Raw genomic sequence first — 18,494 nt, 5'->3', positions numbered from 1 at the left:
ATGACCAACACATCTACACTGAGTCAAAGCAACTATCATCGTCAGATCTCAACTAAACTGCATCATCATCATCATCATCATTATCAAGTCCTATCTTAAGTTCATGTGGCATTGCAAGTTCTATTTATCCATTCTGGTTTATTTAGAGCTACAACTTCTATCACTTTACAATCTCTCATGTCACCTTTAAATGCCTCCTTCAAAGTGTTTAGCCATTTTTCTCTCTTTTTTTTTTTACTTATACCATGTCAATTTTTTTTTACAAACCTAGATGTTCAAATCCATAGCCAATTTTTTTTACTTATACCATGACGGTTTTCCTGTCATTAAAAAACAAATCCATAGACAATGCATCATCAACTCAGCCTATCTATAGGATGCATGCCTGTGGACTGCTTTGTCTTTTTCAATAACCTCTGAAAAACCTGGCCCAAGGGAAGGGATAGCTGGGTGGGAGAAATCTTTAGGTTGCTAGCAGTACAGAACCACCTTTGATTTATCATTATATGATATCACTGTGTAGCTGTATTTTACAGTGCTAAATTAGAATATCAGAACAGCACAGGCTTTTCTCAGTAACAAAAATCACAGAGAACAGATGCAAGGCAGATTATAGTTGATGATAATTTCCACAATTGCATACTCGTGCGTCTCGTTCATAGAGAAATATGAACCTCGAAAGCTCTGGGCAGAGCATGTAGCCCAATGAGATTACGGTGCCAGCGCTGTAAAACTGCAACTTGCTATCTGCAAACTGTTGGTGTAAGAATCAGTTTCTGTCACAACAGTATTGGAAGACGGGGATACAAATAGCAGAGGGCTTTGGATCAGACATCCAACTGATCACAACCTGTTAATCAAGTTCAATAAGCATCGTTAGATCCCATTATCTAAATGGGTCAGATAGTAAATTAAATATCCAATCTGATTCAGACCCAGCATTGGTATAAAACGCATACAAACCACAAGTCTTCTCTAAATGTTGCAATGGCAGAAGTATATAAGAGCCAATCATAATAATATAGCATTAGACTCAAATTTAATCCAAATCAGACTATGCAAATGGAAATCAGGCCAAGTCCAGATTTTATTTTTCATAGCAGATTTTCATTTGGTTGGGTGAACAATCCAAATACCTCTCCACCTTCATTTCAGTTAGTACATCAAAAATGAAAGTACCAACCTTCAGTTTACTCTCCTCATCCTAATGGTAGAGCCATGACCAGCAGAGGCACCGCATTCCCTCTGTTATTTCTGCATGTGCCAGCATTATGTTTCACTTTTGAGGTCCCTACAAAGCAGTATTAGTCAGTAAGCTAGACAGAGAATGAGATCTGATACCAGCAACATGAGTGTCACCTCTACGACAAAATGTTGGTGATTGAACCTCCAAGCCCCCTTCCTCAGATGATGTTATCACACTTGAACTGCCGGGGCGTTTTGCAGTCTCGTCATCCTGTGCTTCTTTCTGTTGATTATGCAGAGTTTCAGCCATGCCATCGGCTCTGTGAGGGTTAATAACATCACCCCCATCTAGCATAATTGAAATAAGGCATCAATCAGCACAACATGATAGAAGCTAGAGTACCTAGCAGGAAGGCTAGCAACCTCAAGAGTTTCAGTTCTTCTCAGAATATGTTTGCACATATTCTGAAGAGAAAAACTATGATATTGATAACCTGCTTTGCTGTTGTAAGTAAAAATTTAATCGTTGGTCCTCAGGTCAGGAAAGAAATGCACCTTAAAATCATCTATTGATGGTTCAGGAAAATTGCTCCAACCTTGACCAGAGAATTAAATTTCTATACTTAGATTTTAGTTCTTTATTCATCTCAAAAATGGATTGAACAGAAAGAAATGCACCTCAAAATCATCTAATGATGGTTCAGGAAAATTGCTCCAACCATGACCAGAGAATTAAATTTCTACACTTAGATTTTACTTCTTTATTCATCTCAAAGATGGATTGAACAGAAGCAAAAACAGGAAAGATAGCATATAAAATAGAAAGTTCAGTCAACTTCTAAACCTAGAAGTGGGCACCAAATCACAATGTTTATCTGGAAGTGCTGCAACTTGACACGGGTTAAATGTTTACTTTTTTATTTTAGCACAAAACTGAACTAAATAAAAAGTGATGATGATAAAAGCAAACGGGCAAGAAAAGGCTGTCCTAAGACCCATAAATTTGAACCACAGAACACAAAACTGCTTCTCAGTCATGACTCTGAAAAGATGCTTCAACTCATAAATAAGGATAGCTATAATTTGAACTTCAGATGACAAAATAGTAATCACAGGTCCAAAAAACAGAAAATGAATAAAACACCACAATGCAACTAGACGGACTTCATTAGGTTCTCTGAAGTGTATATCATACAAAATTACAAGATCAGCATGCAGCACTGATATCAGCTCAGAATCAGAAAAATTGCACTACTCAAGCAGGTTAAGACTTAAAAACTTACCTCTGGCAAAACCAGTTTCTCTCCTCTTTGACAGCCATCAAGTTTCCTATGCCTCCCATTTTCTGTTGATGTAGGAGTGCCTTATGGGCAGTCATCTCTTGATCCTTCCTCTCCGCATGATACTTATTAAGCTTTTCCTCAAATTCTTCAAAACAAGCTTTCAGCTCTGGCTTTGCAAATTTTTGTTGCCTGGTGAATCAAAGTAGAACAAGAGCTAAGCATATGAAATGCAAGCATTGTTGAAGTCTGCAATAAAAAGCTACTGGCTGCACCTGTTTACAATAGTTCTGAAGTGGTACATCACAGACTCTTTGTAATGAGATATTGCGGAAATATAAAGAGTGCATACAAGCACATACAACAATGAATAAAAGAGAAAATATCACAAGTCCACGAAGGGACAATACAAGCACAAGCCTTTAAGAAGGCAACAATATACAAAGCCTCTTATTGAAAAGAGAGAGGAGCTCTCCAAGATGAAAATACACAAGGGGATCACCCCTATTTATACAAGAGGAGGAGGAAAAAGGAGGGCCAAAGGGCCTCAAAAGGAGAGCCAAAAGGGGGCTCCCATAGAGTCGTTGGGAGCCCCCAACGGTCACATTTGTGACCGTTGGGGGCTCCAACGACTTCTATGTTGGAGCCCCTTTTGGTCCTCAAAAATAATAAAAAAAGAAATGAAAAAATAAAAAATAAAAATTACATTTGATCAAAAAAGAAAAAATAGTTGTTTTCTAAAACAACTGTGAAATTACAAAAATACCCCTATCGGGTATTGATGTAATAAACAGAATATATATATATATATATATATATATAGGTACATTTTAACACCCCCCCCTCAAACTTTACGGGGGAAGGACGGAAAGTTTGCCGAGAAGAAACATGAACCGAGGAGCCGGAAGAGCTTTAGTGAAGAAGTCTGCCAACTGATATTCTGAAGTGACATATGGCAGAGCAATAGTTCCTCGTAAAAATTCGTCACGAACATAGTGGCAATCCATTTCGATATGCTTCGTACGTTCATGAAAAGTATGATTGCTTGCAATATAGATGGCACTCTTATTGTCGCAACACAACTTGGAGGCTTCAGTAATATCAACTCCCATATCTTTAAGCAAACTGCGAAGCCATACAAGTTCCATTGTTGTGGTTGCCATTGCCCGGTACTCAGCTTCAGTGGATGATAGTGAAACTTTCTGCTGCTTCTTGCATCGCCAGGCAATCAATGAGTCCCCTAAAAAGACACAAAAACCAGTAGTTGAGACTCGATCATTGGGATTACCTCCCCAATCTGCATCAGTATAAGCAAGAAGATTCAAAGAGGAAGAGGAGGATAGAAATAGCCCTTTATTGATGGTATTCCGAATGTAGCGAATGATTCGGAGAACCGCACTCATATGCACGGTTGTAGGAGCATGCTGAAATTGACTGACTGAGTGAACCGCATGAGTGATATCTGGTCTGGTGATGGTTAAATATGTAAGAGACCCAATGAGTTGTCGGTACGGTGTAGGATCTTTCAGAAGAACCCCATCCTCTAACCGTAACTTGGCATTAATAACCTCGGGAGTCTCTACCTTCTTATCATCAGAAATCCCAGACTTAGAACATATATCTGCAGCAAGCTTCATCTGTGACAAAATATATCCTCTAGGAGAATATGCAACCTCAATTCCAAGAAAATATCTGAGAAAACCTAAATCAGACATATCAAAATTATCTTTTAACATATTTTTAACATTAATAATACTGCTTTGATCATTTCCAGTGATAATCATATCATCAACATAAAGCAACAAAATTACGATACTAGAACCTGCATTTTTAACAAAAAGAGCAGTGTCAGTATAACAAGAATGAAATCCTAATTTTATCATGATATCACTAAAACGATCATACCAAGCCTTAGGAGCTTGTTTAAGACCATATAATGCCTTTAAAAGCCGAAGTGTTTGACCTTGCTTAATATTTATTCCGGGTGGTGGATCCATATAAACTTCTTCACTTAAACTTCCATTTAAAAAAGCATTTTTTACGTCAAGTTGATAAATAGGCCAATTTTTTGTTGATGCGACAGCTATTAAGGTTCTAACACTTGTCATACGAGCTACGGGGGCGAATGTTTCTTCGTAATCAATACCATATTCTTGGGAGTATCCCTTAGCAACCAATCTTGCTTTATATCGTTCCAAAGAGCCATCGCTTTTAGTTTTAACTTTGAAGACCCAACGACAACCAATAGGTTTTTTGTGTGAGGGTAGATCAACTACTTCCCAAGTATTGGCCTTTTTTAAAGCATTTAGTTCAACTTGCATTGCTTCAACCCAATGAGGTATAGATTTAGCTTGATTATAGTGGGTTGGTTCAAAATAAGAGTGTAGAGTTATCAAACATGCCCGATAGTTGGGAGTTAAAGAGTCATAGGAGACAAACCTATTTGGGGGTATTGATATTCTAGAAGAATGCCTAACTTGTGGTTCCTCAATGGATTCGGAAATTTGAGAGTATTTTTCGAGGGCACTAATAGGTTTTTCTTGATTTCTTCTTGAGTAAACATTTATATTGGCATTGCTATCATGAACATTTGTATTTGAATTATTATCATTTGAGAGTGTTATGTCAAGAGGAGATACCTCGTGAGTGTCATCTATGTTTTCAAGAGAATCTTCTTGTATGTCATCAATAAGATCATATAAGAATACATAATCAATTTCATTTGTCTCTTCTATTTTATCAAAACCGTTTTCTTCTTCGAGAAATGTTACATCTTTTGAAACATATAGTTTATCATTCTTAAAATCATAACATCTATACCCTTTTTGATTTTCACCATATCCAAAAAATACACATTCAATTGCTTTGGGAGATAACTTATCCCTTTTATGTAGTAGGACAAAACATTTGCAACCAAAAATACGAAGTCGATTAAAATCGGGTGAAAACTTAAAGAGTTTCTCATAGGGAGAAGCATTTTTTAACTTAGAAGAGGGCATTCTATTGATTAGATAGGTTGAGGTAAGAACGGCTTCCGCCCAAAAATTTTTTGGAATATTTCTAGACACAAGCAATGTTCTAGCGGTTTCTATAATGTGCCTATGTTTCCTTTCCGCTAGGCCATTTTGTTGAGGAGTCCTAGGACATGACTTTTGATGACAAATGCCATTTTGGTTTAAATAGTTTTGGAATTCGTGAGATAAGTATTCACCACCGGAATCGGATCTTAAAATAGATATGCTACCTTGAAATTGATTTTGAACCTTTTTATGAAAATCTTTAAAGAAAGTAAATACTTTCGACTTATGACTAAGGAAATAAATCCAAACATACCGAGTAAAGTCATCAACAAACGTAACATAATATGAATAACCCCCTTTAGACATAACCGGAGAAGGACCCCAAACATCTGAATGCACCAATTCAAAAGGCCTTGATGAGAAAAAAGATCTAGTTGGAAAAGGAATAGACTTCATTTTTCCAAAAATGCAATCTTTGCAATTAATTTCTTTTTCCTTACAAAATTTGTTTCCAAAAGGAAAGAGATACATTTTGGAATAACTTGGATGACCAAGTCTTTTATGCCAAGTTTCCATATTTTTTTCTTGGACATAAGAACAAAAAAAGTTTGTAGGGAGATCAAGATGGTCCATATAATAGAGGTCTCCCTTTCTATGGCCTTGCCCAATCCGCTTCCCGGACCGGAGATCCTGCACAAAGCAACCATTAGATGAGAAAGATATTTCACATCCATGGTCGGCAATTTGAGAAACCGAAAAAAGGTTTAAATTTAATTTGGGAACAACTCTTACTTTTGGAACACAAAAATTTTGAGAATCTTTAAAAGAGCCAATACTTGAAATTTTCAAAAAAGTTCCATCGGTCGTTGAGACACAAGAGTCCTTTGAATTGATGCAAACATCACTAAGTGCATTTTCATGAGGGGTCATATGAAAAGAAGCTCCGGAATCAAGAATCCAAGAATACGTACCGGGTGATGATGTCGAAGCAATGGCCGCACCCGATGTGGAGGAAGAAACTTTAAGCATTTGTTGGAGAGCCATAGATATTTGTCCAATAGTTTCTTTAATGTCATTGTTTTTGCCTTCATCTTCTTTGGAGGTGGTTTCTTCAAGAGAGGCTACTTTAGGCTTGAAGGCTCCCATAAGCTTTGGACAAACGGGTCTAATGTGACCCGGCTCATTGCAATAATGACAAACAATCATTTTTCTTCCTCCATTGTAGTTCCCTTGTTTCCCAAAATGAGGAGGCTTATAGGTTCTAACATTGTTACCCGGTTTGGATACGACAAGGACTTCATCAACATGCTTACTCATGCCAAGCCTTGTCTCCTCTTGAGTGATTTCGGCAATAGCATCCTCAATAGGAGGAAAAATAGATCTATGGAGAAGTGAGGATCTCACTTGCTCAAATTCGGGGCGTAGCCCAAAAAGAAATTGAAACAATCGCTCTTGTTCCATTTGTTTTTGTCTTAAATCAACATCTTCCATAGAAACCCACTTTGGCTCTAAAAGAGCCAATTCATCCCATAGTGGGTTAAGAGCACTATAGTAGTCTTGAATGCTAGAATCACCTTGTTTGGTGGTTCTAACTTTTTCTTGCAAGAAGTATGCTCTTGCAAGATCCTTTTGGGTATACATACCCCTCATAAAGGACCAAGCCTCATTGGCTCGACGAAATTTAGCTATATTAGCACATACCTTAAGCTCCACATTATTCATAAACCACGCAAGGATTTTTGCGTGATTGCTTTCCCAATCTTCTACTTCCTTTTGATGATTTTCAATGGCCTTGAGACGAGCATCTCCCTCAAGAGCTTTTTCTTGATCTTCTTCCATTTTTGTGAGCATAAGCTTAGGTTCCGGAATGGTCCCCATGACATAACCCCAAAGCTTCTTCCCTTTGAGATTATTCTCCATTGCCGATGCCCACATCATATAGTTCTTTCCATTGAGTTTGAAAGAAAGATCAATCTTTGTCTCCATGATGTTGCCAAGAAGTGAGAAAATGTCCACCAAAATAAGAGATACACGAACCACACCTTTCCTTCAAGAATCGAGTAGCTCTGATACCATGTAATGAGATATTGCGGAAATATAAAGAGTGCATACAAGCACATACAACAATGAATAAAAGAGAAAATATCACAAGTCCACGAAGGGACAATACAAGCACAAGCCTTTAAGAAGGCAACAATATACAAAGCCTCTTATTGAAAAGAGAGAGGAGCTCTCCAAGATGAAAATACACAAGAGGATCACCCCTATTTATACAAGAGAAGGAGGAGGAAAAAGGAGGGCCAAAGGGCCTCAAAAGGAGAGCCAAAAGGGGGCTCCCATAGAGTCGTTGGGAGCCCCCAACGGTCACATTTGTGACCGTTGGGGGCTCCAACGACTTCTATGTTGGAGCCCCTTTTGGTCCTCAAAAATAATAAAAAAAGAAATGAAAAAATAAAAAATAAAAATTACATTTGATCAAAAAAGAAAAAATAGTTGTTTTCTAAAACAACTGTGAAATTACAAAAATACCCCTATCGGGTATTGATGTAATAACAGAATATATATATATATATATATATATATATATATATATATATATATATATATATATATATATATATATATATATATATATATATATATAATAGGTACATTTTAACACTCTTCTGATAGGGCATGTTCCTAGTTCTTAAATGATTCCATAAGCTTTTTCACTCCCTTCTCAGTGAAGGTCAACTGTGAAAAGGCAGAAGGCAATGTCCTCCCAATGCTTAATATCTGCAGTACAAAGTGAAACATCAATCAATCCAAGACAGTCAGTCAGGAACAATGTTAGTCAGCATCAGTGTTTTGCATTCATGGTAAAGGTTTTTGTCAGACATTCTCAAAGTTCTAGTATATAAGTGCCTATGTTTCTTAGTTAGTTCTCTTTAAACTATTAAGTGGTGGTTCACTGCTCCATGCTTACACCACAGCACTAGTCACATAATCAAGCTCACCCACCTTAGGCTTTATTTTACCCCATCTAGGTGTTCCCTTCTATATAAGTCTTCACGAACTCAATGCAAAAGGTGTAGCTGGTCCCACCCACCTTCAATGCAATCAAATTGAGTCACTCTTATCCATGCAATCCTCTATGGTACTCAAATCACTTCTAGAACTGATCCACTGCAGACTGCCACCAAGCTAACTGCTGCCAGATCCTAGACATTGCAAAAGCCAATAATACTCAACAACCACATCTCAAAATTTTGAAAGACCAATTTTACAATTCTCCTTTATCAAAAATGTCCATAAAGAAAAGGTCCAAAACTGATTTTCATGCATCAAGTTTCCAGACAGTTTAGAAAATCTTCAATAGAAAGTTAAAAACTATATTGCCAACACTTTTTCAGATGTTCTGGTGTATACAAAACTCACAAATATTCAAGTGGCCCCCTGGTCGCTCATAAGGTTGGCACCAGCCCTAGCAGTCACATTCTTATCTAGTTCTTTGTGTAGGGATAGGGCTGCTCTAGTTGTGAATCCCACCTCGTTGTACTGCAGATCAAGAATGAGTGAATGACACACTCTCACTTATCTTCTTTTGGCTTTGATACGAAATCAAATTATCAATATCCCTAGTTAGAGAAGAAGGTAATATCCAACCTTTCAATATTCCAATAAAGTTAGGTTTTGGTGCCTGAGGGCTATATCTACAATACAAAGAACAACAGAAAACCAAAATGCCTAGTCTATATACATTTGACTAAAGAATATTAAAAACAAAGAAAAAAATGAAATATCCCTGTACCCTAAATACAATATGACAGAATACATTACACTAGTTAATATGCACAACACTGGCTATTTTCACAAATACATCTTCACGAAAGTTGCCAGAACACTGCCCTGAAAGATGCTACGGCCTCTTTAACCTTGCAAGGCCATTTTCTCACTACTTTCTATCCATGCTAAGATGCTATTTCGCCCACTTCTCATTTTGTATCACCTTGTTTTCTTTTGTATCAAGTTCATTTACCTTCCTTATTTCTAGTGTCAGATGGATTTGTGTTTTTTTGTCAATGGATAGTATGAAATCCTCACGACTATATACCAAACTGTAGCTTATACTTGTACCCAACCAAATCCTAGGAGGAAAAGAAAAATCAGATAAAAGATCAAAGACCAAGCTGCAGAAACATTTCTTCCAAAAGAATGCAGAAGCAACTCACCATTTGTTCCACAAAACCTATTGCAGAGCTTCTCAACGAGACCTTCCATTTGCTTCTCCTAAAAACATTTGCACAGTCAGAAAAGGAGTAAAAAAGAAAAAGCCCAACTATGTCACATGGATGCAGGTGCGACACGGGTGCGGCGCAATTTAAAAAAATTTGGACACGGGGACTCGGCTATATATATATAACAATAAATTAAAAAGATAGCACTGAGAACGATCAAAGTAATAAGATAGCACTGGCCATGTGACTGTGCACACAGTTTGCGACTGTGACTGTGCACACAATCTGGCTATATATATATATATATATATATATATATATATGTTAAAAAATATAAAAAATCAATTTTTTAGTTTTTTGCCCTAAAAAATAGACAAAAATATACTCGGTCAAAGTTGACCGAGTCCAAAATGTGGACGGACTCAACCCCGATGTGTTGACCAAGTCCAACACTTGGTTGACCGTGTCCGAAGCCACACCCGTGTCCGCACCCATGTCGGGGCGTGTCGACGCGGGTGCGTCAACCCTAGCCGAGTCCGTGTGACATAGAAGCCCAATAACTTAATAAAGCAGATGCACCTTCTTAATAGACCCAAGTAGGAACTGCATAATGTTGCAAAAAGTTTCTTCATTCAAGTTCTGGTTGGACAGACTACCAAGTATGTCTGGCAGCAAATTATAGGCTGGATTGCTTCCTCTGAAAGTAACGTTCTTATGCATGTCAGCTTACACTTGCCATCCTAGCTGCGGAAAACTCTTTAAAGTTAGGATTGAGAATTAAATACCCTTCTTTGATATTTCAAGGAAAAATAACTTGGCTAAATTTGAAATCCTTTCATCGTCGTCTTCTAGCCGAATAGCCATCTCATTTATGTACAATTTTACCTGATCCAAGCAACCAAATGTAAGTTGGCATTTATCTAAAAAAAAGAAAACAAAACAGCATTGGTCAAAAATTCAGTAACCTTTATCATGTCGTTCAAAATGATAAGAGAAAGGACCAGAGCAGCATTTTTTCGAACGGAAATTGCAGGATCACAGAGTCTAGAATACATGTTCTCTGTCCAAGGCTCTAATAGGTTAGGAAAACGCACTGCCAACTCCCCCATAGCTATTGTACAGTTGGAACGAACAGTTTCAAGCAGCACATTCCCAGCAACAGTGAACAGAAGCTGCAGACTTGCTTCACTGGTAATGATTTCAATTCAATACTTAGGACTCATAAGATGGGGTATTTATTTCATCAAAAATGCATGAAAGAATCATGACACTTTACCAAAATCTGGCATCATTTAGCATCAGCTTACAAAGAGCTAGCATGCCGGAAGCCTGTAACTCCGGGAACTACAAAATGAGATCGGCACGTTAATGTTCTCAAGTTCATAAAAACAGTTCCGCAAAAGCTTTAGCATTCAAATAACTCTAAACCAACATAAATGACTTACCTGTTGCATTAGGTTAAAATTCCTACACAGTTTTGCAACAAGAGGCGCACATAGTCCAATCAAGTTCTTTTCATTGGAGCCACCTGAAATAATTTCTTTCTCTACTTGCTCAGAAAGAGAATCAAGCCTAGCATCATCCGAGACTGCAAGGCCCAATTCAGAATTGATAGTATTTTCCTGGGAAATAAAAAGAACAAGTAAAACATGTTTTTTTGCCATCCTAAAATTCAGGGACGAGTGAACAAGAATAATGAGGAAGAACAAAACTAAGAACAGCTGACAAAGATGAAACTCCCATGTAAAAAACCAGAGGTACTTAGAAATAAAGCGAATGCAACAAATCACAGATATGGCCTTACCTTATGAGGTGTGGCATAAGGTTCTGCATGTCCATTCAGGCCATTTTGTGATTCCGACGTGGACATCACTTTCTTCTTTTTCTGCTTCTGGACTTTTCTAACACAAGACTCAATGTAAACCAACTGATTGCCACATGACTTACAACAAAAAGGAATCTGCCAAGTTTTGTAACTTGAACAGATATTGAATTATTGTCATTTGAACTCATGCTTTCAGCATGATTTCCATTATCACCTCCATTGCAGACGAAAACAGAATTATGAGCCTTTTTCACAATTTCAGCAGCTAAAATCTCAGGTCCCAGATGAATGGAATATATAGCAGTGATGGTTTTTCCTGCAGCTGCATACCAGATGTGTTCTGGAATCCCAAAACCATTAACTAGATTTTGCAAAACACCAAAGACCCTGCCGCCACTAGACATTATTTTTTCCTTATCCTCTACAGACAGTCTTTGCAGTGCAATGCATGCAGTTCTTGCAAGCAAAGGATCCTCCCTTCCCCAGCGTCCAAAGGCAATATTTATGATTTGCTGCAAGTGAAAGCCAAGTATCTTTTTTGACGATTTTGCAACCATGCAGAGTGCCCCACGACATTGTTCTGCAATTACCCCACTGACATTAAAGCTAAAGAAATCCCACAAAGCAGATATCTGAGAAACAAAAGAAATGCTTCCAGCATGAAAATCAACAGAAAAGATGCACATTGATTTCATATAGTATTCATCACACAACTTTCCTATAGAACAAGTAAAAAGGCAAAAAAGAAAACTGTGTCATAAACAAAAAGACAGTGCAAAAACATGACAAATCAAAACATATTCCATAAACAAAATAAAGGGAAGCCATTACAGAGATTACAGAAATCCCCATAATTGAATTTTGAACCCATGTAATCTATGTAGTTGAGCTGGTTCTAATCAAGATGGAATTCCAAAAGATATGAATAACACCAAACAGATTCAAGTGGAGGAATCCAAGTCTGAGTCCAGGCCAAAACTCCACCGCAAACCAAACCAGTCAAGTAATCAGTCATCTGGAAAACTCTGCCACATTCAAAAAGCTAGCCAAGCCATGAGTTTGTCTTAAACATTCTAGCACCTATCCCCCATTGGTCAGCTAACCTTGGGTGCAAATATATCTTTTCTAAAAGCAATCTCAAGCAAGAAAATTGACAATATTGTGATATAAAAGCAAGGTATCTCAGCTTCACATCTTTCAATTTCAAATAGGTTTCAAACATCATTCCGTTCCAAAGAACAGCCACAGCAAGCAAGCATGAAAAGTGTATGGCTATGTCACAAGGACACGAGACACGCCATTTTTGTGCAATTTTCTATTAAAAGTAGTTTACAAAGGGACACAACACGATGGAAAGTTGAAGAATCCCCGTCACACAGGTGTATGGATACCATGTTAAGAGTTTTAGAAGGAAAAGTTACAAGATCAACTCGCATATTCAGAACACCAACACCTCACAACCCCACGTGGTGGGCTTGATAGTACTTAAACATCCACTAAATTTAATATTGGCTGCACTAAAAAGAAAGCCTTGCAACAATTGATTAAATATGAGTTGTTTGCAACAGTTAAAGTCAATGAGATACTATTCAGCCTAGTTTAATCCAACAACATAACCTAAGAAAATCCATTGTCCACTGTTGAACTATTAATTTAAAGATAATAAAGCCATAGCAACATTATCCGCTTTTAGAAAACATAAATAATGGAACATACCGTACTTGTAAGTATCACTCCTTTTGATGCTAATGAACTAACTATACATTCCAAAGCTGCAAGATCACCTATGCTAGAGTCTACGGCAAGAGTCAGGAAATTTCTAGCAGTTTCCATGGGGCTTTTCCTCACATAGATTGTGATAAATGCACTGATCACGGCTTCATAAATGGCTTTATCTTGAGAAAATGCCTATTTCAAGACAAGAAAAGTAAGCACAGTCGGGATCTTAATATTACATATCCATAACTCAATCACAATCAGATACAGGACATTAGAACATAGACCTGAATGTCCGATTGCAGGAATGAGCAACTCAATTGTGAATACAACTGACAGATTTTACATTTTGAATTGAAACTAGAATGCATCTGAAAAAGAAAAATATTACCAGTGGTAACATTCTACGAAGAGATGCCTCTGCACCATCTATCTGAAACCGTCGACATCACATCAACAAAAGAATAGTGTTCTCAATATCAGAAGCAGAAGGTGAAGCCAACAATTGAACCAGAGTGGGCATGACTGATGATATGCACTTTGTGAATCTCAGTCCAGCCTCAAGTGATGCAACCAAGCCCGGGTTTGTTCCAAGTTTCTTATATCTGGCACAGAATCATTTGGAATGCCAACTTTAACTGAAGGCACACAACTATCAGAAAGGCCATCCAACATGCTGGAAGTACTCTTATTACCAACCAAATCATCCATTCCATCCCCATGGACATTCTCACTATCTGCTTCGGTGGCGTAGCTCTCAGATGGATCATATACCTCACTGTTCCCAGAAGAAACATCAGGTGACAGCTCATGAAGCTTTTTCTTGTACTTTTTCAGGGTGCCTTCAAATGAAGCAGTTCGCAACTGTGGCCCAAACGGATTGTATTGCAACATGGTGATGAGTAGATTCAATGCAGACTTTCTCACGTGTGCAGCCTTATCTTCAAGCCGCCCAACAGCAACTGCTGCAACCTCATTCCACAATCCAATTGACACCACATGTTCTTCACACAGTTCTGCCCATACTTGAAGAACTTTGCTTCTAGTATATGCTGAAATATCCTTAGACCTCTCCAACATGACATCCAGCATTGCCACTGGTGTATGGATACCATGTTAAGAGTTTTAGAAGGAAAAGTTACAAGATCAACTCGCATATTCAGAACACCAACACCTCACAACCCCACGTGGTGGGCTTGATAGTACTTAAACATCCACTAAATTTAATATTGGCTGCACTAAAAAGAAAGCCTTGCAACAATTGATTAAATATGAGTTGTTTGCAACAGTTAAAGTCAATGAGATACTATTCAGCCTAGTTTAATCCAACAACATAACCTAAGAAAATCCATTGTCCACTGTTGAACTATTAATTTAAAGATAATAAAGCCATAGCAACATTATCCGCTTTTAGAAAACATAAATAATGGAACATACCGTACTTGTAAGTATCACTCCTTTTGATGCTAATGAACTAACTATACATTCCAAAGCTGCAAGATCACCTATGCTAGAGTCTACGGCAAGAGTCAGGAAATTTCTAGCAGTTTCCATGGGGCTTTTCCTCACATAGATTGTGATAAATGCACTGATCACGGCTTCATAAATGGCTTTATCTTGAGAAAATGCCTATTTCAAGACAAGAAAAGTAAGCACAGTCGGGATCTTAATATTACATATCCATAACTCAATCACAATCAGATACAGGACATTAGAACATAGACCTGAATGTCCGATTGCAGGAATGAGCAACTCAATTGTGAATACAACTGACAGATTTTACATTTTGAATTGAAACTAGAATGCATCTGAAAAAGAAAAATATTACCAGTGGTAACATTCTACGAAGAGATGCCTCTGCACCATCTATCTGAAACCGTCGACATCACATCAACAAAAGAATAGTGTTCTCAATATCAGAAGCAGAAGGTGAAGCCAACAATTGAACCAGAGTGGGCATGACTGATGATATGCACTTTGTGAATCTCAGTCCAGCCTCAAGTGATGCAACCAAGCCCGGGTTTGTTCCAAGTTTCTTATATCTGGCACAGAATCATTTGGAATGCCAACTTTAACTGAAGGCACACAACTATCAGAAAGGCCATCCAACATGCTGGAAGTACTCTTATTACCAACCAAATCATCCATTCCATCCCCATGGACATTCTCACTATCTGCTTCGGTGGCGTAGCTCTCAGATGGATCATATACCTCACTGTTCCCAGAAGAAACATCAGGTGACAGCTCATGAAGCTTTTTCTTGTACTTTTTCAGGGTGCCTTCAAATGAAGCAGTTCGCAACTGTGGCCCAAACGGATTGTATTGCAACATGGTGATGAGTAGATTCAATGCAGACTTTCTCACGTGTGCAGCCTTATCTTCAAGCCGCCCAACAGCAACTGCTGCAACCTCATTCCACAATCCAATTGACACCACATGTTCTTCACACAGTTCTGCCCATACTTGAAGAACTTTGCTTCTAGTATATGCTGAAATATCCTTAGACCTCTCCAACATGACATCCAGCATTGCCTGCCTCCATCAACATCCTTGAATGCCTTAGCAACTAACTTCCCAAAAACTCCAATGAGACCGTTTCTAATCTTATAGGACTCCCCTCCAAAGTGAGGCACCAACATACCAACATTTGTAGCCACAAGCTTTGGCAGCCCATCAGCAAGTTCAACCAGGAACCTCCCAACATTGTCAGCACCAGAAGCGTCCCTGGCATAGTCCTTTGGATTCATCCGTCCTATTTCCAACTGCGAGGCTGCCATCTGAATACTTTTTCTCTGCCCAGGCAACCAAATCAGCCATGTGCATTGGCAGGAAATCAAACTTGTGAATCATGTGCAGTATAGATGCAGCTGATTGCATTGTATATCGATACTTGGTAGCACAAGTTCCAACTATCCTACATAGTGTATCTTTCACATCAGTATCTCTCAACAATGCTGAATTCTCAAACAATGTGAAAACTGATCTACATTCCAATGCCAGAGAGAAGTAAAGCATAAACGGAAAACAGTTAGAATAAAAAAGAACCCACAGTTGCAAAACTATTCAAAAGCGATTTTTATCACCAAATTACATCTGAACAAAGACACTATTCCTAAAACATGTTAGTTTGATAAGGCTGCGAAACTTCCATTCCATTGCAAACTATGAATATACAAAAATCCACAGACTGATTAAGAAACTAAACAGCATTAATCATCAAAGAAAGCCGCTAAATACTTAGATAATTAATATTTTAAGCCAAAATCATACAAATCAGGACAGAGAATGGTATAATTTCTTACTTGACAAGGAAAGATAGGTAATTGTCATCCAAATCAGATGTACCAAACAACGTTTTGAGATCCATCTCCAGAGAATTGGCCACCAATCCAATAATTTTCCTCCTCTGCAACTCCCAATTCCACGACTGCACCGCATGCTTCTTCCTCCTCTTTTCACGCAGAAAGAACAAAAAAACACAAAACAATCAAAACTGAGACAGAATGAACGTGGGGAGAAAGAAACAATCGAACCCTTTGATTGCCAGTCACAGCGGTCTGCGAAGACCGGTTCTCGGCACCGGAATCCTCGGTAAGGACGATCGTCAACAGGAAATTGGTGTAGATTTTGAATGCATTGAGGTAAGACGGCAAGCGATCGGCAGCGGACGACTTTTCTCCTTCTCCGGGTGACCGCCAGAGGCAGGAAATGTTCGGGACCAGCACGCTGAAGTTTGAGAGGAGGCTCTCAACGAGGGTTATCTTCGATGGAGGGAGGAGGTGCGCGAATCCCTTGACAAAGGAGTAGATCTGATCGAAAACCTCCGGCTCCTCGACACAGAAGAGCTCATTGTCCGAGAGATCGAAGGCGACACCTTAGGGAAAATCGGATTGGGGATTAGAGGAAGGGGAAGATAATTAGGGTTAGGACAACGAAAACGTAAATTAGATGGAGAAAGGTGGTACCTTTGACGATCTCTTCGAGCTCGGAAGGGGAGAAGACGTCGACCTCGACCGGGTTGCGGGCGAAGAGGCGAATTGGGTCGTCTGGCTCGTCTTCAATGTCGGTTAGGGTTTTGGGGATGACGAAGGGCGTCATGGACGGCTGGACGATGAAGCTCTTCAGAGAGAGAGAGAGAGGGCTGTTTAAATTGAAGGGCGGGAAATTTTTCAAGAAGATTATCTGGTGGCATGTGGGTGAGTTTTGAGGTTAAGACCAGCGCTTCATCTGCCACGTTTAAAATTTGAAGACTTGCTTGCAGTTTCCTCTTTTTTTATGAGAGCAGCGTCGGAGGTCACCCTGATGCCGTTCATCCATGCGACGAGCAGCACCCAAAATACCATGGCTGAACTATGTTTTCAGCCGTTCATCTATAGCATCGACAGTTCTTAAAAAAGAAAAAGGTGAGTCCAACCATGTTGTTTTGGATGTAGTGTATTACATGGATGGCATCAGGGTGACCTCAGATTAGGGCTGCTAATGAGTCGCGTTTACCATTTAAGTCAGTTTGAGTTTGGCTCGTGCTGGTAACTAGGGCTGGTAAACAAGCTGAACCAACCGAACAGGGCATGTTCCGGCTTGGCTCATTTCCTAGTGGATTGAGATCATGGCTCGGCTTGTGTTCGTGTTTAGCCGAGCTGAGCTTGAGCTCAGCTCATCCCTGAATGAGACGAGTCGGACACGAGCTGGCTTGTGTAAAAACATTTCATGTTATTTATACATAGTATATATATCTTTATATATTATACTTGAAAATATATATAACTTTTTATAAATTATAATTAATAGTCCATGTTTTATGTATATATTTTTTATTCATCCTTCTTTTATACATATTTTATGCATTCTTTCTTTTTATATATTACACAAAATATATATTATCTAAAAAGTGTTTTTTTTATTAAAATGCCAGCACTATCATGCCAAGTTGAGTTGAATACCTTGTGTTCGGACTGGACTCGTTTAAGCTAAATGAGCTGCTTGTGGCTCGGCTCACCAACTATATGAACCGATCATGAATGAGTTCATGATGAGCCAAGTCACGAGCTGCTCGGTTCGTTTACCAGCCCTACTTGTAACTAAACGAAATGAGTTTGAGTCAACCAAGCCGAGCCATGAGTTGGCTCGTGTATATATATAATATAACAAAGTTAGCATTGACAACAATGGAATTTGAACATTTCTCACACATACCATATACTACAACCAACTGTCCAAAACTAGTTTTTATGTTAGATATTGCACCTAA

The 18,494-nt window shown here is 38.5% G+C and overlaps 1 pseudogene across 1 annotated transcript; it reads right to left on the bottom strand.

Moving 5' to 3' along the window:
- Positions 1-481: 481 nt before the first annotated feature.
- On the bottom strand, positions 482-17,363 carry LOC149814405 (condensin-1 complex subunit CAP-D2-like; annotated as a pseudogene). Its single transcript, XR_016428117.1, has 19 exons — positions 17,212-17,363; positions 16,780-17,120; positions 16,549-16,697; positions 15,243-16,229; positions 15,030-15,054; positions 14,684-14,875; positions 13,638-14,362; positions 13,247-13,438; positions 11,510-12,162; positions 11,151-11,327; positions 10,982-11,049; positions 10,671-10,893; positions 10,491-10,590; positions 10,285-10,402; positions 9,700-9,757; positions 2,469-2,657; positions 1,360-1,533; positions 1,184-1,291; positions 482-850 (listed from the first exon to the last, which is right to left on the bottom strand). The product of XR_016428117.1 is annotated as a condensin-1 complex subunit CAP-D2-like (transcript).
- Positions 17,364-18,494: the final 1,131 nt, after the last annotated feature.

Source organism: Nuphar pumila, chromosome 15, assembly GCF_984573655.1.
Source record: "Nuphar pumila chromosome 15, dmNupPumi1.hap1.1, whole genome shotgun sequence".
NCBI classification, from domain to species: Eukaryota; Viridiplantae; Streptophyta; class Magnoliopsida; order Nymphaeales; family Nymphaeaceae; genus Nuphar; species Nuphar pumila.
The sequence above is the reverse complement of the archived record's forward strand: the minus strand, read 5'-3'. Positions and strand labels throughout refer to the sequence as shown.